At 36.6% G+C, this 22,956-nt stretch overlaps 1 pseudogene; it reads right to left on the bottom strand.

The window, feature by feature from the left end:
• The window catches only part of LOC122148917, a 53,904-nt pseudogene that overhangs the window by 18,196 nt on the left and 12,752 nt on the right, over window positions 1–22,956 (bottom strand).

The raw sequence follows: 22,956 nt of genomic DNA, 5'->3' as shown, positions 1-22,956 counted from the left end.
AATTACGGAGGTTAATTAGATAATGGATAAGTGAAAAGGAGGGAGGGGTGAGATAGATATGCTGCATGAGAGAGATTCAAAGACAGAGGAAGAGAGACATTTATTTATATTTTTGGCATATGAAGTCACATTCCAGTTGTATAATTATAATTTATTTTAATCAATATTTCTAATAATAATAATAATAATTAATATAATTAATTTCCAGTAGCATACAGTATATCATGTTTTTAATAGTTCCATTTTTATTTTTTTAAAGTTGTATTTTCATTTATAATGCCATGGTTTACCCACTAGGTACCTGTATGGCTCTCTACTAAATATGTCTAGAATATTTTTTAAGTTCTTCATTTGAATAAATATTTAGACATGATTAAACACTAGATTTTTACACGAGAAATTTAAAAAGTTCATAACTTAGGCCTACATCCTTTTTTAATAATACTCGCACAATTACACACAATGAATGCAAGCAAATACTGAATTTTTAAAAGCTTAAAATGGTGCTAAAAAAGGCATTAAACTGGATTCAACAAAATATTTTTATAGCCTTTATTTTTACATCATATACACATGAATTGATATTGAATCGAAGATTGAAATCATCAAAATACATGCAGCCTTGGTGAACATAAAAGACTTCTTTCAAAAACATTCTGAACAAACACAGTTTTTGTCAGGCCCATAAAACAGTAAATGAGTCACAGAGAGAGAGAGAGAGAGAGAGAGAGAGAGAGAGAGAGAGAGAGAGAGAGAGAGAGAGAGAGGAGATGGCAGAGGATAAAAAATTGATCCCAGCTTTTAGGAGGAGTACATCAGGCAAGCATAACATGGAATGCACTTCTCTGCTCACTAACACAAGTGATGTTTTGAGGGATGCTGCACAGGGGCTCAGTGCAGACCAGCAGCGGAGAGAAGACATTTAAGTACTTCCAGACACATCAGCACAGAGCCTGAGGCCTCTCTACCTCCTCTGTGTCCTGCTGTCAATCAGTGTGTGTGTGTGTGTGTGTGTGTGGAGATGGAGATGAAGATGAGTGGGAGGAGTGAAGCTGAGGGCTAGTGCCAAAAACATATACAGTATGTGACCCTGGACCACAAAACCAGTCATAAGGGTTAATTTTTTGAAACTGAGACTTATACATCACATGAAAGCTGAATAAATAAGATTTGTTAAGACAGTACAATATTTGGCTGAGATACAACTATTTGAAAATCTGGAATCTAAGGGTGCAAAAAAAAAAAAAAAAAAAAAATCTAAATATAGAAAAAAAAGAAAGAAAAAAAAATCGCCTTTAAAGTTGTCCAAATGAAGTTCTTAGCAGTGCATATTACTGATCAAAAATTACGTTTTCATATATTTACTGTAGGAAATTTACAAAATATCTTCATGGAACATGATCTTTATTTAATATCCTAATGATTTTTGGCATAAAAGAAAAATCAATAACTTTGACCCATACAATGTATTTTTGGCTATTGCTACAAATATACCCCAGCAACTTCTTTAGGGCAGATGAGTTTTCTCTCAGCTTCAAATGAATGCAGTCCAAATGTAAGTGTAAACAAAGGCCAAAACGAAAGAGAAACAACATGAAAATGGCATGCATTCTCCAGCTCTCACGTTTCACCAAAACCATGAGAGCCACGTCAAGCTGAAAACCAGACACAGTTACTGTTAATCAAAACACACACTGTAAGCAGCACTGCTGGTGCAGCAAAACTGAAACAGATGCACACAAACGTGGAAAGAAACAATTCACTCAAAGTGAAAATTCAATCATCATTTACTCACCCTCATGATGCCTGTATGAACACAAAAGGATAAATTATGGATAATATTCATGATGATGTTAGTCAATGAAACCAAACGCAACAAGTTCTTTAACCCAATCGAATGTGGGTATCAATACCACAAGTTTCTATTTCTATTTGGCGTACTTTTTATACGCACAAATTGACTTTGGCGTGCATATGATATGCAATGGTTAGGATTAGGGGTGTGGGGTAGGTGCGTATTATATGTACGCCAAAACTGCATATCATATGCACGCCATGACATTGCATATCATAAGCATGCGAACACTGCATATTATATGCATGCCAAACACATGCGTATCACATGCACACCAAAGTCAATTTCTGCTCAAGAAACATTTATTATCATTATCAACGCTGAAACTGTTGTGCCGTATGATATTTTTGTGCAAACTGTGATAAATTTTTTTAGTATTCTTTGGTTTTCATGCTTTAAAGTTGACAACTGAACCAAAGATTATAAAAAAATAAAATCAAGAGTTAAAATTAAATTATGATCTTTTCCCCCCGTTAAAATGTTACCTGACAATGTTTTTAAATTAGCCAAACAACTGAAAATTTCCAGTTAGTGCAACTTCTGGTGAAGTTAAGTTAGAATTTACATTTCAGTCTGTTCTTCAGTGTAATCATAGGGCTTCTTAACACTTAGAATATAGCGTTGTATATGGACAACATTTATGGTTGCTTCTATGTTCATGTTAGAGCCCTAAATACAAAACATCAGCTTTGAAAACTCTTCAGATATCTAATGTGTTCCATGAATAAAACAATCATTCAGGTTTGACACGATATGAGGGTTTTTAAAATGATGAAAGAAATATTAATTTTGGGTGAACTATTCCCTCCAAGATTCAAACACACAAATCAACAAACAACTTCAGACATCTGGACCCCTGGAGCTGTTTCATTTAGCTGGTATCTGACTTAAAGCCGCAGTGCCTTGAAACTATTCAGAATTAATTACATTACTCAACCGCTGCAGGACCAATCAAGAGTGCAGAAAGAACTACAACCACCAAGGAGAAAATTCCCAGGATGTTCAGAATTCTGGCTAAGCTATGCGATGAGAAAATTGAATCTGTGTCTTATTGACCGCAACTGACCCTGGACAACCCATTACCATGGCAAACAATCCAATATCTCTCACACACACAGCCTAAGGCTTGAGAGGAACATGGAGGCAGGACAAAGGAGGACTGTGTTTGAAGGTGATATATTACTGAAGGTGGATGTCATAATTTGAATCTGGGAATAAATAAAAATGTGTGTGTGTGTGGGTAAGAGTGTGAAACCAGCTGTATATTAGAGCTCTCTGTTGGCACTCGCTAACTGCTCTCGGCTCGGTGAAAGCGCTGCATTGTGGGGGATTTCCAAAGTCAGCAGCGTCCGACTGGAGCTCCAGAGTACACTCAATTCAGGCTGACGCCAGCTTGTCCGCAGACGCACACGCAAAGGTGAAAAGACACAGACCACCTTGACATTCAGACACACCGACATTGTGGCGGTACAGATTGACACACACACTCATACAGCTGTCAGTGACTCTGTCTACAAAACCAAAACACTGACCTGATTCACCATTCAGCATGTTTTCACACACCTCAGCCAAAAATGCATACACACATAGCGTATACAGAGCATATGTCTGATCCTTGCGCTATACCTCAATGCTGCATTCAGTAAGACTTACATACTGAGATTATGCATTATACATACAGGTTTCATAGAAGAAGTTACCAAAGGTTTCAAAGGTTATATCAGTAGTCCTGTACTGTAGTGCTCCATAAACTAAGTATATATTTGTCCAGAACTCTATATACATCTGAATAATGGACATTCAAGGCTGTTAAGTGTGTTTGAGAAAAAACTTTTCTCTGATCAGTTCTTGGTTTGGTACTGTACCTTGTGGGAGATGTGAGGCCCAGAGAGCTGTCAGCACATTCACTGCAGAGATGATGGACTCTCTCATACAGCTGGACGCAGTCTGACAGCCAATGAGTGCTAAGAAACAGTGACAGACTGATGTTGACCAGGCCTGTATATATATAAAATGTATTCCTGTGATGCAAAACTGAATTTTCAGCATCATTACACCAGTCTTCAGTGTCACATGAGCTCATTCTAATATGATGATTTATTATCAATAATGGAAACAGTTGTGCTTAATATTTTTTTGGAACCTGTTATATTTTTTTTCAGGGTTCTTTGATGAATAAAAAGTTAAAAAGAACAGCATTTATACAAAAAATAGAAATCTTTTATAATAATATACACTACCGTTCAAAAGTTTGGTTCTTTTCTTCTGAAAGAAATTAATACTTTTATTTAGCAAGGATGTGTTAAATTGATAAAAAGTACTTAATCCTACATTTATACCTAAACCTAACAACTACCTAACTATTAATAAGCAGGAAATTAGGAGTTTATTAAGACAAAAGTCATAGATAATAGTTAGTTAATCGTGAGAATTGGCCCCCAAACTAAAGTTTATGACCGAAATGTTTCTTGAGCACCAAATCAGCATTTAATTATTTCTGAAGGATTATTTGACATTGAAGCAGTGACTGCTGAAAATTCAGCCTAGCCATCACAGGAATAAATTAAATGTCAAAATATATTCAAATAGAGAACAGTTAAGTTGTAATAATATTTCACAATATTACTTACTTTTTTATATATAAATAAATGCAGCCTTGGTGAGCATAAGGGACTTATTTCAAGAAACATTCAAAAATTCTACCAATCCTATATGAATTCTGAGATTAATGACACAAATGTATTATTTATAAAAAATAAAAAACAGGGAAGAACCTTAAATACTTTCTCTTTGAAGTCCTTACTAGTTTTAAGTTTTTCAGAAATCCTATTTAAAAGTCTACTGTATTTATGTCCTGGTTTAAATGAAATGAGAAAAGAAAAAGTCTCAGACTTTACGATCCAAAATATTTTCAGCAATCACTAAAAAATATACTGGTTGACCACTGAGAAGAGATTTATGTCCCAGATAGTCTAAACTGTAAAATATGGAATATGTTTCCGAGAACTTGATGAAGAAAATGAAATTAGGAGACCTAGATCTGAATGTCTTTCCTAGATCTGAATCTTTAGCTTTTTCTTTGATCGCTGATTTATCTGACACATACGGACTGTTTCAAACACTTTCTTCAATCAGCAGTGTTGAATTAGCAGGCACATAAGGCTTTTACATACACAAAAAGACTGCCATATATGCTCAGGTCATATGCAAAGACACTGAGAAACAAATCCATGCAGGATGTTACTTCACAAACACAGCTGTGAGAGGAGGTCAGGTGTGTATGGAGGACGTTAGCCGCGTGAGTGTGCATCTCTATTTGTGGGGTTTTATATATGAAGTCAGTGTGTGGTCAGTTGATATATGTTGTGTTCGTGTGCATGTATATTTATATGTAAATGTATATGTGAGTGTGGGCGTTTACACTGGAGGGTGAGATGGAGTATGACAGACACTGGAACTTCCTGTGAAGAGTAAACGGATTGTGTCTTGTTTCCGGCAGTAATCCATATGCCCTAAACACAGGAAGGCAGACGGGCTAAACAAGTCATATCACACACACTAAAGCACTGGCTGGACTCCAGCCAGAACTCTTCTCTCATGTGTTTTCCCTTCCTCCTCAGAGTCCTATATGATGTGCTCTATCTATCAAACTCTTGAACACAAATACTGTTCGTACATTATGAGGTGCTGTCATCCCTAGATGAAAACATGAAGATCGATCAAATAGCTCACTGCCTTTTATAGTGCACTGAAAAAATCAAGAATCAGAATGTATATATATTAAATAATGGTCAAGAAATAAGCTCTTCATCAAATGCAGTATATACTTGGACAGTATGAGAGCTCAGACACAGCTAGAGATTGCAGACAGATAGATAAGAGAGATGAGAGGAACCAGAGAAGGAAATCAACAGATGAATGATCAAAGCAGCAGAGAGATGAACACGATTCAAATTAAAACATTAGAGTGACAGATTTACAAAGAAAGCTAGAAAGACTGTAACTCTTGCAAGCTGGGGACCGGCTCCAGGGCACATGTGGAGGGGTGGATGAAGGGGTCTACAGAGATGTTTTTTAGGGATCAGTGAGGACTGTCAGACTGGGCAGCAGGAAAAACAAGGATGTTTGGACACCGGGTCAAAAAAACGAATATGCTCGCACCCACGCACACATGAGCTAGATGCACATTCATACTGAAATAACGCCACGCGGTTTACTCCCACAGCGATCACGCATGTGTATGGGGGAGGCCAAACAAGCTTGTTGTGTTAGTGAGGTCAGAAAGCCAAGAAACTGTCCAGAGAGTGTCTCTGGGTGTGTGTTAGTCTGCTTACAGTTAGATATTATCCAGGACGAGGCAGTGGGCTCCAGGCAGAGGGGAGAGGGTTGAGCTGAGGGGTGGGTTACGGGTTCAGAGGTCAAAGGTGAAGCACCAAAACTTGTCTTTGTGCATGTTAAAGATGGCCTGGAGCCACTGATGGCAGTTTAACAGCGTGCGCAAATGTGCATTATCCATCTCTTTTCAAAGACAAAAAGAGACACAGAAAAGATGCCTTTGGCTCCTGATGTGACAGTACAAAGAATTAGTTTGGTCTGTGGATGTAATGTAATGAAAAATTGAATGAGAAACAACCAGTTTCTTCTACGATAATGTTTTATAAAAAGATTTAAATTTAATGACCATAGAATAAAAGGTAATAACATATTTTCTTTGCAGCTTGATTACAGAGAGCTTCAATTTCTTAATCATTAATTTTAAAAACATCATATGACTTTGTTGGATGCACCACATTACTTTGATTTGGTGGGCAAAGGCATTTCAAATATTGAAAATATTTTAACAAAATACTCTTTTATTCTAAGAAACAATATTGCAAGATTTTCAGATATTTAAATTGACAAATTACATGTACTACACTGAAGAGGTAATCAAGTCATTATACGTATGAATTATATTTTTTTATGTATTGTTTTTATTAATTAGTAGATCTGGACCAATAAAATTGTCATGTCATTGAACCCCTTTATTCTCTTGGTGAATGTCTGAAATCATATACTGTTAAAAAAACAAATTTTCTGTATTTTTGGCTATCAGTATATGTGTTTGTGTGTGTGTGTATATATATATCTATATATATATATATATATATATATATATATATATATATATTATATTTTTTTTTTTTTTTTTTTTTTTTTTTGCAAGAAATCCAATCCTAAAATGTTTTAAACTTCACATAATCATTTTTACTAGCCATTCAATAATCCAATGACTTAAATACTTCATTTTTTTTAAAAGCCTGCCATTAGTGTTTTTTTTTTTATGCATATTAGAGTCAAAATGAATAACGAACTCAAAATAGTAACACATTATAAATATAGGTAGGTGAGCCACATAAGCCATCATAAAATAGCAAATATATGCACAGCTGCATTTGTGACTGCAGAGACTCTATACCAGTTGTTTATTTTAACATTGATAGCATACTGTCATACCACCCAGTCCTAGGCTACATATTGAGTATGACCAGAAAGAGAAGGTTTAGAAAAGAAAGAAAGAGATCAGAGCTGAAGCCTTTTGTGGAGTTCCGCATAAGTAAACAGGATTCAAGCTGAGCTCAAGCAGAATGATTTCCTGATAGTGTGTGGGGTGAAAGAAGTCAAAGGTCATAGGTCCACTACGACGGTATTAAGAGCACATTTACCACAAAATTAATCAAATCTTCAGTCAGCCACTCACACCAATGCCCTTTGAAGGACCTCGATACCACAGACCATCTGAAAACATCTTACAATACATACATATAGATAACACATGCATCACTATTACTATAACTCACACTCCGTATGGGTCTTTTACATCCATCTCAGGGAATCTGATCACAAGTGGTCAGACCAAACAGATAGTTGTTTACAGTTGCTAGTACAACATGGCGTCCTTGTGATCAGATTTTCCAGGGGTCTTTGATTTTGTTACTACATACATCACTTGTCAGTGTGCCTGTGTGTTGTTAAAGTGTAGGTGCTGGGTAGCAAATCGCCACTTCACAATATCAACAACAAACGTTTAAGTAGGAGGTTTTTGATTTTTAGCCTACATTAGATGATCAGGGAGTGCGTGTTTGCTAAAAAAAGCCATATTCTGTGTTTCTGTCATGAACGACAGATGCAATTTTTATTGGATACTTCACATTCAAGAACATGGTGATGCTTGTAGTGCTTTTCAGCATCTGCTCTCTCCCACTATTTGAGGCACTTCAAATAAAACTTCATTTCGAAGAGATGCACTGAGAGTTCACTTCACAAGCATTTCACCATGTCATTTATTTCATTTGATAAAAAAAATTCATTAAATGCACACTGAAAAAGGGGAGCAAAGGTCTTCATGACAAACCACCTAAATAAAAGTTACTTTAAACTTAGAATTATGACTTTTAGTAAAATAGTAAAATGTACTTTTTAGTAGTAATAAAAATAATATACTACAATTTATTAGCAACATTTATTATATTTATTATTATTATTTCTCTCAAGAAATATCAGGAGCAAACCCGATATGTATTTTTTTGTCATTCTTGTTTTAATTCATGCATGTTACAATTTCTTTTGGTGCAGCAACTTAATTTGACAAAAATGTTTTGTTGTAAATTAATTCTTATATTTTTACTGGATAGATTGATTAGATAAAAAGACTGATTTACATTTTCAGAATTAATTTTTATTAGATAACATTTTTGATAATAAATTTGCATGAAATCATAAACATACCTGTTACAAGTAATGTACGTAATATTTGTAATAAATATCAACAGTGAATTATACAGAAAAAAAATATTGTGATAATATTTTTGGCCACTTAACGTCTTGCACCATGGTGACACCCATTCAAATTCCCTTCAATTAATGTAAAACTCTACTTAAATAATATGATCCCATTAAATAACTTCAGTGCTTTTTTACCTAATAGCATGACTGACACCATAATAAGGGAGGGTTTTGAGAAAAATGACATTTAGTATGAATCTAATTACCACTCTGTATGCTGGTCTGTGAGGTAACGGGGGAATGGGTGTGAACGAGAGTACTTGTTGACAGCTCTTCTTGACCACAACACACCCTCTACAGCAAACACACTCTACACATACAACACATTCCCCTGCCAGGGGATGCACACCAGCCGTACCAGACTCAAGGGCATGATGCCCACCTTTCCTCAGCTTTGTGTCAGCTTATTAACTCTAAGCTGCTCTCTAAAACCATTTTAGTGGGAAAAGCAGCAGCCAAAGAAACCCAACCTGTCAAAACTTTACAGCCATAGTCAAAAACAAATCAGTGCATTACTGTCATTAACTACCAGCCAAGCCCACAGCTTTAGCAAGGGAATAAAATAAATATAAATAAATAAAATAAAATTGAAATAAAATAAACACTAATAAATACGTACCATAAGACCTTTATCCTTCAAAATAAAATAAATCCAATATGGCTACCAGGGTAAAATAGATTAAAAATAGATTATTGTAACCAATATTTGTTTACTATTTATTAAATAGATTATTATAACTATATTTGTTTGCTTGTATATTTTTATTCTTATTAGAGAATCATGCTATAAGCTAACCAACATGCAAAATCAATCTTTGTTAAAATCAACTGTGAGGAGCACTGTTTTTGTGTTTGTGTTGTTGCTGGCAATGTAGAGGGCTCCAAATCTGTCATTTATGAGCTTCCATGATGGTTGGGATCATGCTATCTATGTAGGAAGTAGACAGCTCACGAGTTTTGGGAACAGAGCTACAGACTCAATGCAGTAGGGTGAGGCCTGGCTGGATGGGGCGCCTTTATTAACAATATGCAGCGGCTTTCCCGTACTGTGCCCCAGGAGGGTGAGAGAGGTAACCACAAAAATGAACAATTATCACGCCACAATCCACAATAACAAAAAACAAAATCTCTGGTTTCAGAATCCAGCATGCAAATATCAGAGAGGGGGGAAAAAAAACAAAAAAATCAAAATAAAAATAAATAAAAATATAATAAACAAGGGGAGAGAGGAAGAAAAAAAAATCAGAGATCCTGTTACGGCCAATGTTCAGAGTGCTAGCATAATTTTCTCAAGGCTGAATGCAGATATTTGATGTCCCAGAGAGAGCCTTATAATTAATGAATATTGACTTTTAGAGGCACATGCACACACGCACACACACACACACACACACACACAGACACACACACACACACACACACACACAGAGTGGGTAACATTAACACAATCAAGACATTTATATGCCTATGTAAAAAGTCTGTATAACTGACCAAGAATAAATAGTTCAAACATCTTATTTTTTGTAATGTGTTTACTACAGTTTAAATTTCATCTCTTTTTTTAAACTTTTCTAGTTAATTTAAACAGAAACCTGAGAGTTTCGCCAAAATTTTAAATTCTATTCTTTTACCCATTTATCTATAAAATTTCATTTACACTTCATGTCATTCCAAATGTGTATGGCTTTTCATTCTTCTGTGGAACACACAGGAAAAAAGGTGTGAATCAAAAGTGATTTAATTTGTCAATGAACCAATGTTTTTTCTGATCCCATTGACTTCTACAAAATATTTCTTTTGTGTTCTTCAGAAGACAGAAGCCAGTTTTACATGACATGAGGGCGATGACCAAATTTAAATTTTTTGGATGAACTAACCCTTTTAATAAAAGCAGAAATGGAGCATGCTTAAGGTAGTGCTGTTCTTTATATATAGCTTGGTAGCAACAAAGGATTAGCATCATGTTCAACATGCTAGTAATTACCTGTTCCCTCTTTTTTCCCCGCGAGGCAATGATGATCACTGGAGAGCTGAAGGTTTAAAGATTGTGTGCTGATTGCTGTTTAGCTGTTTTGGGGTTTGGCTGATGCAGCCCTGCTCTGGGGTGCCTGGCTTCTGCTTCATGTTTTTGCTGGATTTTTTTTAATGAGTTCCTATGGGCTGAGTTTTTCCCCGCTGATCTCTTTACAGCCACAGGAACCAGAAACTTCCATCAAAAACAGTCTGTGAAAACTAATAACAGACTAGTGAGATATTAGTCCTGGAAAACACTCTTTTCTACAAGTTCTAGAGTGGGTAAGATATTATTAAGAAGTTCAACCCTCTAATAAATTATTATTATTATTATTTTTCAAATGCTCTCTGATACTTCGTTTAGCTTTTTCTTCTCCTCTCTTGGCTCGTTGTTTTTCCACATTTCCTATTAAGGTCTCTGTCCTTTCTCTCTATCCACGTCTCCCTCACTCCTTCCGTCCTCTGCATATTTGACCCTTGACCTGTGATGTGATGCACACGCGTGTATCCTCTCAGGGACGGCCTCAACGAAAGCATTTCCTTTTCACTTTTGCATCCTCAGAGAGCTAACACACCCACTTGAAGTACTCCGATCCAAGCTGGCCTCACAACTCCACTGATGCTTAAAGAATCTCTCTGTTTTTTTTCCCAAAGCCAACACAGGGTGTTTACTCAGAGCTGTGGCCAGTTAGGCTGTTTAGAACTGTTTACCTCACTCTCGCTTCACTCACTGCACCTGCAGACCACCAGAGTAACTACAGAGAGTACAGAACTAACAGCAGTACACAACCACCAAGTTAAAAGTGACCAGTACAACATTACATTATCAGATGAAAGACATTAAAAACATCGATATACATAGCTCTTGAATCAATTAATCAAGATCTAACATAATATCTCTACTGTGTTGTCTGAAACAACCTCTGTTCATCAGGCCTGTAAAGTTTCTTAGAATCTAACAAAGACAGACAAACTGTTGGTTAGCTGATTGGTTAGCTGAATGGATGAGTGGATGGATCTGTAGATGGATGTGGATGGATGCATGAATGAACGAATCAGCAGATGGAATGAGCGGGTGGATTGATAGACTGATGAGTGGATGGATATGTAGATGGTTGGATGGATTTTAGTTGGATTATTTGGAGGGATGGATGGAATGGAGGACAGATAGATCATTGGATATATGTAGTTAGATATAAATGTATGGATGGATAGATGGACAGATGGACCGATGAATGAGTGGATGAATTGGTAGATGAATGAATGAATGGATCTGTAGATGGGATGAGTGGTTGGCTGAAATGGATGTATAGATAGGTTTAGTTCGGAGGGTTGAATGGAGGGATGGTGGGATGGACAGATGGATGGAGGACTGATTGACATATACTGTAGGTGTAGTTAGATGAATGAACATATGGATGAATGGATGGATTGATGTGTAGATGATGGACACATAGGCTTAGTTGGATGGATCGATAGGTTTAGATAGACAGATGGATGAATAAGTGGATGGATGGACCATTGGATAGGACGAAAAAAAAAAACAGGAGGAAAAAAAATGGATGGGATGATTGGGGATAAATGAATGTATGCATAAAAACTGTGAATTGAATTAATTAAAACTAATGGATGGATGGGCAAAATAATGGATGGTTCAGTGTATGGAGGGATGCCAGACTATAAGGGACTAATAACAGAATATATAGTCTAGAGTACACAGTGTGATATAACTGGGGAAGAACTGCTAGATACACTCCTGTGAAATCTATTAAAAGTCCAGGAGCTTTACATAATTATGCATAACTGCATAACTAGTTTAAAATGACTTCCGGTGATGATCTGAAATTCAAGGTGCTGTTTAAGCAAATATAGATTGACCTGTCAAGCCATGAACACTTGAAAAGTATGCACTAGACAAAGAAAAGACAATGAAGGAGAGACCTACAGAAATCACTTAATCTTTAACTCTCAAAATAGAGATATGAAGCATACTGCATTCAGGATGTCATTAATCAAACTCTATAGCCCTGTTTTTGAACAGATCAGTGGCTGTGTGATGGCTAACCTGCAGGAGGAGTCTCTACAAAAGGCAAGGCAGGCGTCCCAGCACGGGAGGGCGGGGATTACGGAGAGCTTGAGCAGCAGCCAGTCCCAGCTGTAGGACCCAACTGTGACTTTATCCAGAGCCCCCCAACTGTCCCGAAACACTGATGCACATAATGAACAAAAGCTGTTCGGCTGTAACTCGCCCTGAGAAAGGATAAGAGGGAGAAACATAAGGCTATCTTATTTAAGCTGTCTTGATTCAACAGTTACACAAAAAAAAATTTCAGTCATTCTGAATTCAGTTTACTTTCGCTTGTATCTATGGGTCAAACAAACCTTCAAAACAACTGTTTTGAACTCCAGAAAAAAAAAAAAAAAGTACTTCAGTCCCATCCAATGCAAATACATAAATTCACTGGGACACACACACACGGTGGTAAGGAGTTGTAAACACACAAGTCATCCGGTAGAACAGTCTCTTCAGGGTGTTATGAACTTCACAAAATGCTTGACACTACAGATAATCATAGTATTCTTACTAATAAGGAACTCAAACATAAACTCAACGTACGGGTACAAGTTTTATTTTTGACTGTATGCGTATTATGTAGTGCTAAGTAAAACCATGTTTCTATGTGAAACTTCAAAGAATATATAGGAATTCCCAAATTGTGAAGGAATCATTCTTTTGATTTAGTTAGTTTTCATGATGTGCTCAAAAAGATTCACAACGTACCTAAAGCACAAAACTGCCACTAGGAGAAACTCTGGGAACTTTTTTACTTGGGAGTAAATACTTCAAAAATAAAATAAAATAAATAAATATAAAATAAAAAAAAAAATCAGTGTATCGTTCTTTTGAATCAGTTCAATTATAACTGATACAACTAGAATGACCTTTGATCTTTCTAATGCTATGCAAAGTAAGAATATAGTGAGGTTTTAATTAAAACAGAATAGTACATAAAACAGGCACACTGCTGGAGATAGGGGAAGAATTTTTATCTTCATAAAAAGGACCGCCCCTATGTGGTTTGGTGGTGCATTTGAACAGCAGTGTGTTATGTTATTTTAAACACACACACACATGCTTCAGCTGGTCCTCCATGTGTGTTGAGATTGAGTGTTTGGAAGGATTATGGATCTAAAGGTCACACTGCTTGGTATCCTCATGTATGACATACAAGCCAAAAATATAAGTGTAGTAGGCGGTTTGTTTTTCTCCCCACTCAGAAGTGTTCGTATTTGGTCAGCCTCCTACTAAGCTCATTATTACGTTTTTCATGGTTCAGCCAAAAAAACACTCCTACACAGAAACACATCCTCACTGACCCTGGAGTTCCCTGAAGGGGGCTTGCCAAAGACAAGAGAGAGAGATGGTGACAGAGGAAAGAAAGGGATTTCATGTAGTCCAGCACTTTTACTCCATATTGGCCTCTTTAACCAATGGGTTACCCTTTTAGCTGATAAACATAAATTTGCTTTTAAATGAACACCATTTTGGCCACATCCAATTAGTTTGATACGATTTAAAAAAATGTATATATACACCCTGTACAAATTCTGTACTATTATAATTCATGCTCAAATTTCGGAAGATAAAAAGATTCAAAACACAGAAAAAAATAAGGGGTGGGTGGGGGCGGGGAGCATTTCGTCTGAGGGACGCAGAGAGTCTGAGGGTGAGGGTGGGGGGGGGTTCACATGAACTCATAGAGTCACATCGCTATGTTGATGCTATGAACCCAGCACCAGATGTGGGAGTATATCCTGTGCACCAATGCAGCCAATGTTTGCTTTAGGTCCACCCAACTGCACATGCACACACAACAAGAGACAGAAAGAGCACAAACAGAATGCAAGTTGGCTTGAAAAAATCACGTAGAACAAGCCTCACATCCAAACAGTAACAAATCAGGCAGACATCCAGAGGGTGGTTATGCGATAGATTGAGACTAAATCATTGGCGGGCTGAGTACAGAGCGGGGGGGTCTGTGATTCTCCATGACGTTTTTATTCTTCTTAACCTCTTAAGACCCCGAGAAAAAAGTTTTAGGAAAAAAATAGTTTTTTTCCATGTCTTTACATTGTTTAGAGCATTAAAAATATGGTAAATATAGATATATATCTATTTAATATATATATATTATAATATATATATATATATATTATTATAACTATAATCTATATATATCTAATTTTTAAAGTTGTTTCATCATAAATTATGCTATGACCGCGGTAGAGGACATCGGGACTCAATTTCTTGAAAAAAAAAAAAAATTAAAGACATGAATGAACAAGCATAGGCAACAACAACTGATTTTTTAATTCACCAATACATTTTTAGTTTTCAAGATTTTTTTTTTTTGTTACCAAACTTTGATAAAGATGATTCTCAACTAGGTTTTAACAGAATGATTTAATATACCATTTTCCTTTCTGTAAAATGTGTGTAAATGACCATAACGGGTTTTGTCTCATTATATACAATGTATCTATAAACTAAAATCTAATTTGCATATTAATGTGCTTTGGGGCAACTTGTAATGAAAAAACGAGAAGTGTAATATGGGAGTAAGTAATAATGACAAGATTTCCATAATAATATATATATTTCATAGAATATTGAAATATAATTTCTCTCCCTATTAATTTGTTATGTCCTCCAAAAATGCATACAAACAAAAATGCTTTTAGTATGGAGGGACATGTATGAAATCAATGTCCTTTTCGAAAACAGAAAGCTTATATTTTGATTTGAAAGCCCATACCATTTTCCTGAGATGTTGATTTATGATTGTTGAAGTTATCATATTTCCATAAGTGTCTGTCCACTAAATCTATTTCAGACATTTTGATGACCAAGGCGAGAGGGAGTGGTCATGGTGAAACCATTTCGTATCTCTGAAAAGCCCTGAATGAGCTCTGTACTGGACATCCATATTTAAAACTGTGGCATTAACAGTTTAGAGAAATTCACAAAAATATAATGTCCTCATATGAGGCCGCAGGGTCTTAAGGGGTTAAGATGACAGATTCACAAGATGTTTCCAACCCCATTACAGACTAAATTTCACAAACATACCATTCAGTGGTATTTTGTAACAATGTCTCTTGAGAAACCCTTTCTGCATATTTTATTAAAATGAGAAAGCAAATGAAAAACCACAATGTTAGTGGGGCATCAGGGAGTAGAATTAGGACATGGACACAAGACTACGTTCTTGCAGATAAAAGTCAAACTCTAGTTGGGGGTGAGGAGGAAAACTGACCTGCAAAACTGCAGTAAAATCTGGATGTGCAAGTCTGGAGATGGTTTAGTTTATGGGTCAAGAACCTTTTCCAACTACTGCAAACTAATTGGCTAAAAATCTATGTAGGGCAGAGAGCAGATGCATATGAAAACTGTTTGACAAGTGGCAAAATGAAAAAGACAGTCAAGCTACTCCAAAAGGCAGAAACACTAACCCCATAAAGCCTTTTTCTCAATAATGAACACTCGCCAGCTCATTTGTATGCAATGAATCAGGGGAAACTGTAGTCCTCTAATGTCTACTGTATGGCCACATTCCTTGAGTGGTTGGGTTAGGGAAAATGGTGGCACTGTCTAGAAAGACCAGTCGGCTTTTGCCAGCTCATAAAATTATGCTGAGAAAATGGATTTGTTCCAGAAATATCCAAAGACTGAAACGGGCTATTATAGATTGAGTCAGCTTTAGAAAGCTCTAACAAATACCCAAGAATCCCCTCAGCATAATTCGTTGGGCACAGATTTACCAGGAAAAAAAGAGAGAGAGTGGTTCCAAGCAGACCAAAAGCTGGAAGAGAAATAAGAGAGACACGGAGCACTAACCATAACATGACCATGAAAACAAGGGCTGCTGAACATACACAAAATACACACAGGGAAGCAATGACCCAAAGTATGCACATGCAGACAAGCAAACTCACGTTCACACAGCAAAAAGAAGACCACTAACTGTTGCATACAGTACATGCAAAAAATGAAGATCACCAGAGCACATACTCATTTTTTATGACACCGCCCATCTGAATAATGCATTTGATGCTACAAGATGAAGCAAAACAAAAATCTATAACAGCTGTGACTGCATTTGATAGAAAAATACAGTGTGTGTGTGTGTGTGTATGTGTGTGTGCAGCTTGTTCTGTTTGATACGCAGTAGATTGTTCTGGCACTGTAAAAGTTCTGTTGGCTTGAAGATCAGGAAATAAACTGATCCAGTGAAAAATATTGGCTGAAGTTTCTGTACTGTAAGAGTGCATGTGCTTTGGAAGAACAGCCCTGTGTGTTGTTGAATCAGAAACGTTTAGCAATACAAACCCTCTGGCATCATAATATTCTCTTACTCTCCTAAACAAACCCACATTGACAGATGTGCATGTTGTCACATTAACCAGAAGGGCACTCGCTTTATAGGATTTTACTGTTAAATTTACAAACAAACACGCAGAAACAGCAAAAATGGTTGTCTTGTTTGCATATTATAAGAACAAATAACTGAGATGGACCGGCAATGAGTGTGTGAGTCAGTTTAGAGATTACGGTCCAATGAACTGTCCTCCCTGTCATTTAGGGTGTGTATTCTTTTGCTAGATGTTAAAATTCAACTAATTGCACGCTGGTTGACAGATGAAAACTGTTAAAATGTTGCACTAAACTATAATAAAACTATTGAACTAAACCAAAACTGGTTGAAAGCTGTTGCACTAATACTGCTGAACTAAACTAACTAAAATTGGTAGGATAAAAATGTATAACTAAAACTGCTGAACTAAACTAACTAAAACTTGTGGAAAGCTGTTACACTTATACTTAAACCAAACCTTTAGTTTTTCCACCTAAGTCTTCTACTCTACTCTTCAACTCTAACACACTATTCCCACTGATTATAGTTATTGTGCCTGTGTGTATTTAAGAGCTCTGCGAATGTCTTACATGCCTGTGAGTATTTTTACCCCTCATTTCAGACTCTATTGCTTATGAACAGCAGAGCACCTTTAGAACATGTGTGAGCATGTGATATCAACATGAGGTTCATATTTCCTCAGTGACCACATGGGAGTTCTGCCCAGTACTGCTTGCAGTCTGAAGGAGGCGCTGTGGGTCTTTGACTGGAAACCACTGAATCGCACTGGCCCCATCTTATTCTTTTCCCTGTTCTTCCTTTTCTGTCTTTAACAGTGAATCTCTCTCTCTATTGTTCACTATGTTTGTAATGGCTATTGATGTAAAAACTTTAGTAAAAAGTTTTTGAATATACAACTTTGTCTTGTTACACAGTATTCTGCAGCATTGCACACACATAGTTAAAAAGCTCCAGTAAATGTAAAAAAGTTCTGTAAAGCCACATTGAGGCCCTTTGTTTCTATTTGTACTCTGGCAGCAATTAAAAGTTCATACTATCACAGCTGTTTGTGGTTAAATTTACCTTTACTAATTAAACATAAGCTTTGGATTTCTAAGCTTTCTGGATTCCCACTGTTTCAGAGTCAATAATTCTGTGAGTGTTTTTAATGTTGGTAGGGAACAGGTTCTCAATGTCTCAAGTAGTTGTGTATGTATATCAGTTTTAAATGTGGGCGTGGCCTTACCTAGACTCAATTTGATTGGCAGGTTTTCTTTGCTGGCTGCCTCGACCAATTGCCTCCTCACTTCCATCACTGCCTCTTTTTGCTTAGCAACAAGCATTGTTTCCCATAGCAACCGTGGCTGTGGGCAGATCTGTGGGAAAACATGGCCAGGAATACGTGCAAAACCTATTCAAAATCCACAAAACAAACAAAAACAAAAAACATAATATAAAAGAACAACAAAAACAAAAACATTTACATCAGACTTTATTAATGTATTATACATAACCCTCATGTTAATTAATTTAGAAACTATTACATAGATGCCCCTCATTGCTTGCGCATAATTTCACAACAGACAAAAACTGCAGTGATTTAGAAAGCAGTGTTTTATTTTATTTGACTTATTCATTACATATACAAAAAATAAAGAAACCACAAATAACAAAAGAATCCATCAAAACAGGATAACACCAAAAAAACAAAATCATCCTATCAAAAAATAGTTTACATAGACAAACAATTAATACAAAAATCTATTAAGCCATTTCTCTGAGTCTGATTTACATAGACAAACAATTAAAAAACAGTGTAGATTGACACAAGAACATGTCCTTAGTCTTGCTGAGTTGACTATTTATCTTTTTCAATCTCCTACCCATCCATCAGTAATAAACTGCTCTATCTTAAGTAACTGTACAATCATTTTTCAGCAAGGGTTTCTTAAATGATCTCCTCCCATCTGACCTGTGCTAATGAGGCATCATCATTCTGTTCATTCACACTGGCTTCCTCCTCTTTCCTGTCTTTAATCATCTCCTGGATTGTGTGTGCGTGTGTGTTCCGGCTTATGTGCTGCTTGTCATATTAATCAAGTCGTGGAAACTTCTCACGAACTCTTGATGAGAGAACTGACTGTATAAAATGAAATTGCGGAGGGTGGACAGCCTGAGAAACACATCAAGTACATGAGCAGAATTTTGGGAAAAGGACAAGAGTAGAAGAAGTAAAAGGGTAAAAGACTGATAAAGTGAGGTTGTAGGACACAAAACAAAGGACGAAAAATCCGATCGAGGGAGAGAGGAGACATGAGGGCAAGCGAAAATGGGTGGGGGTGTTTTACTGACACTGAAACCAAATGTTAAACCTGCTCTGTTTTTCTTTTGCTCTTTTTGCTTTTCCTATACATCTGTCTATTTCTCTCGCTCTCTTTCTAACAGTTGCCATGTGTTGGATCTCAGCTGTAATGTGTTCCAGACAGAGTTTTGGCAGTGCTAGAGAGAGGCCTGACTCCATTACTCCAAAGACGAGACAAAAAAGAGGGGGTACAAAAATGAGGAGGACAAAAGCCTACATAATAATCATGGGGCTTGTTGTTCTAAAGAGTAGACTTGTGTCAGGAATTACGAGTGGAGGGACAGTATAAAAACATGGCAGATAATGCAAGAACACAAAAAAGGCTCAGTAATCTGGAGATAAATGAAATGTGACCAAAAAAAAAAAAAGCGGGAAAATTGGAGAAAAATAAGATCACATGATGGGTTGGTCACACTTCCTTGCCGATTCTTGCGAAAGCAGAAAAAAAACCATAACATTTTTTTAACAGACTGTTAAAGCACGGAATGCTGAGCCCATTGTGTTTTCAGATTACACTAGATTAGGCACCAAGAAAAAAAAGAACAGTCGTGAATATAATAAGGGTGTACACTACCAGTCAACTGGCAGTATACACTTGAGTGAATTTATGTTTCCCATGATCTTAGAAATCTTTCCTTCTGATGTCTTATGTTTAAATGCTTTAAATCAAAGCAAAAGCAAAGCAAAGCAAAAGTAAAGTAAGTAAATAAAATATTAAATGAGTTTGGTAAATAAAATAAATAAAAAAATAAATAAAAGAAAATATAATATATAAAATAAGAAGAAAACAAACAGAACAAACAAAACAAACAGAACAAAAATCAAAGTCATGAACTGCACTGGCAAGTGAAGAAAAAAGCAGTCAACAAATGTCGAACATGTGAACTCCTTCAAAAACTAAACTATAAGATAGTTTTGACATTTTCTGGTCATTACATAATTCCCATAATTCAATTTGTGTAAATTCATAGTTTGGATGTGGAAAATAGCATAAGAATGACTAGGTTTTGAGTGGTAGTATTTTACTGGTAGTATATACTGACTATATCAAGGCATCTTAAAGAGATCTTTAATGGCCCAGAAGATGTTCAGCTAGTACAAATCTTTGAAACCTGGTCAAGAATGTTACGTGCTTGTGGGTAGGTACGGTGTCTGGTGCAATGAGGCTGAACTGATTTTGCATGTTGTAAAGAGATGCACATATATTCCGCGTAGTTTACATGCCAGAGTTAAGACTGGACCCTCTCTGTTTGCATGTGTATGTCAACTCGGCATGTATTCCAGGAAGACGAGGGGTCCGCTTGGAATGTTTTGGAGGGGCAACATGGTTCCAATTTACCCCAAAACCTCCCCCCTTCTTTACTCCACTCCTCTCCTGAAGTGTTCCCCAGGCTCGATGTCCTGACAGGGGGGTTCAGTGAGTTTGTATATGAACATTTGTGCTGCATTAGTACTCTAACCTATGGAGGGCACTGTTGGTCTGCAAAGACCACATATGTGGTAGGGGTTTATTACCCATCCCCGCCACAACTTCTTTGTGCTGTCCAGTGTGTATGTGTGTGTGGTAGGGGAAGTTCAGGGTTCCTGGAAACACATGACTGAGCACTTAAGAAACTACAACAACTGACTAAGTGAGCCTGAACGCCTTAAAATAGGTCTTTATACACGCACAGACACTAAATTGCATCCAAAATGGTTCCAAAATGTGATTAGCAATAATTAGATGCCGTTTCTCAACAACGTTTCGGGTGTGTTGTAATGTAACACGCACTTTAAATAAAATCCCAAAACAATACGGAGCCAATGTTTCACCCGCAATTTTACACAGATGTGCTGTTATGATGCCATAATCGTTGTGATGGGCTGATTGATTTAGTAGACAGTGATTAAGTCTGTGTTTATCAACAACAGGAAACAAACAACCCCCACTCGTTGGCAGCATTCAATCCATGTCAGTTTATTCTTCAATTACGCCCACTTCTAGGACTAATGACACTATGCACACATATGCTTGCGCACATAAGGAGACCTGGCAGACGCTCCACTGGAGAGGTGTGTGTATTTTTCATGCTCATTACAATCTCTAACAGGAGAAAAAACAAAACTAAAATAAGAAATAGAAGCAAGCAGAATCCTTGATTCATCATCAGAGAAACAACAAGAGCACACACACAGGACAGGTTTTTTTTTCCTGTCAGGATTTGATAAAGGAAAGAGCAAAGGAAATTGGAGTGCAAAAAGTTTCTAAATCTGAAAAGTATCTCCAAAGTGAGCCTGCCATTTCACTTTAAAGACAAATGTCATCTGTATCTTAAAGAGATTCGAGAATGACTGCTATGTAAGTGTCATTTGGTTGTTTCTAGCCTTTAGATCCATAGAGAATGAAATTATATTATTGGCGATTTTCATTAATAACTGCACCTAAATGTTTTATCCTTTGACTTGGTTTTATGTATGGTTTTAAGAGGTATTTTGTGATATAATGGTTTTATATAACTCTCTCTCTCTTTCTATATATATATATGTATATGTATAAGAATATAAAATAAGCAGTTTTATATATTGTGCACACTACTGGTTAAAAGTTTGGGGTCAGGAAGATGTTTTATTATGAGGCTGCATTTACTTCATCAAAAATGTAACGAGGCAACAGGGACTAGAGACGTGCGGATCCATTTGCAAAGCTTTATTCATTAGAATGGTCAGAAACAAGCAAGGGACAGACAATGGCAACAGGTATATTGAGGGCAAGACACAAGAGTAATCCGATGAACAGGCGTAGGTCGATCAACGGGAAAAATAATTCAAAGGGCTTGACAAGACAGGTAATCCAAACCAATAAGCAATAGTCTAGATGAGAGGTGCAAACACAGTCCGAAACAGCAAGGCAAAGGGTTAATTCAAAAATACACAGGCAGAAGATCAGAAAGCAGGCAAGGCAAGACTTTGACTAGACTAAGGAAACTACAGGCGCATTTCAATAAATTAGAATGTTGTGGAAAAGTTCATTTATTCAGTAATTCAACTCAAATTGTAAAACTTGTGTATTAAATAAATTCAATGCACACAGACTGAAGTAGTTTAAGTCTTTGGTTCTTTTAATTGTGATGATTTTGGCTCACATTTAACAAACACCCACCAATTCAACAAATTAGAATACCTCATAAGACCAATATAAAAATATATATACTTCTGGAAAGTATGTTCATTTACTGTACATGTACTCAATACTTGGTAGGGGCTCCTTTTGCTTTAATTACTGCCTCAGTTCAGCGTGGCATGGAGGTGATCAGTTTGTGGCACTGCTGAGGTGGTATGAAAGCCCAGGTTTCTTTGACAGTGTCCTTCAGCTCATCTGCATTTTTTGGTCTCTTGTTTCTCATAACCAGCTTCTTTGGCAATGAATGTTTGTGGCTTACCCCTCCTTGTGAAGGGTGTCAGTGATTGTCTTCTGGACAACTGTCATATCAGCAGTCTTCCCCATG

This window comes from Cyprinus carpio, chromosome A20 (assembly GCF_018340385.1).
Source record: "Cyprinus carpio isolate SPL01 chromosome A20, ASM1834038v1, whole genome shotgun sequence".
Taxonomy (NCBI): Eukaryota; Metazoa; Chordata; class Actinopteri; order Cypriniformes; family Cyprinidae; genus Cyprinus; species Cyprinus carpio.
Note: the sequence above shows the minus strand (reverse complement) of the source record. Positions and strands in the feature narration are given on the sequence as shown.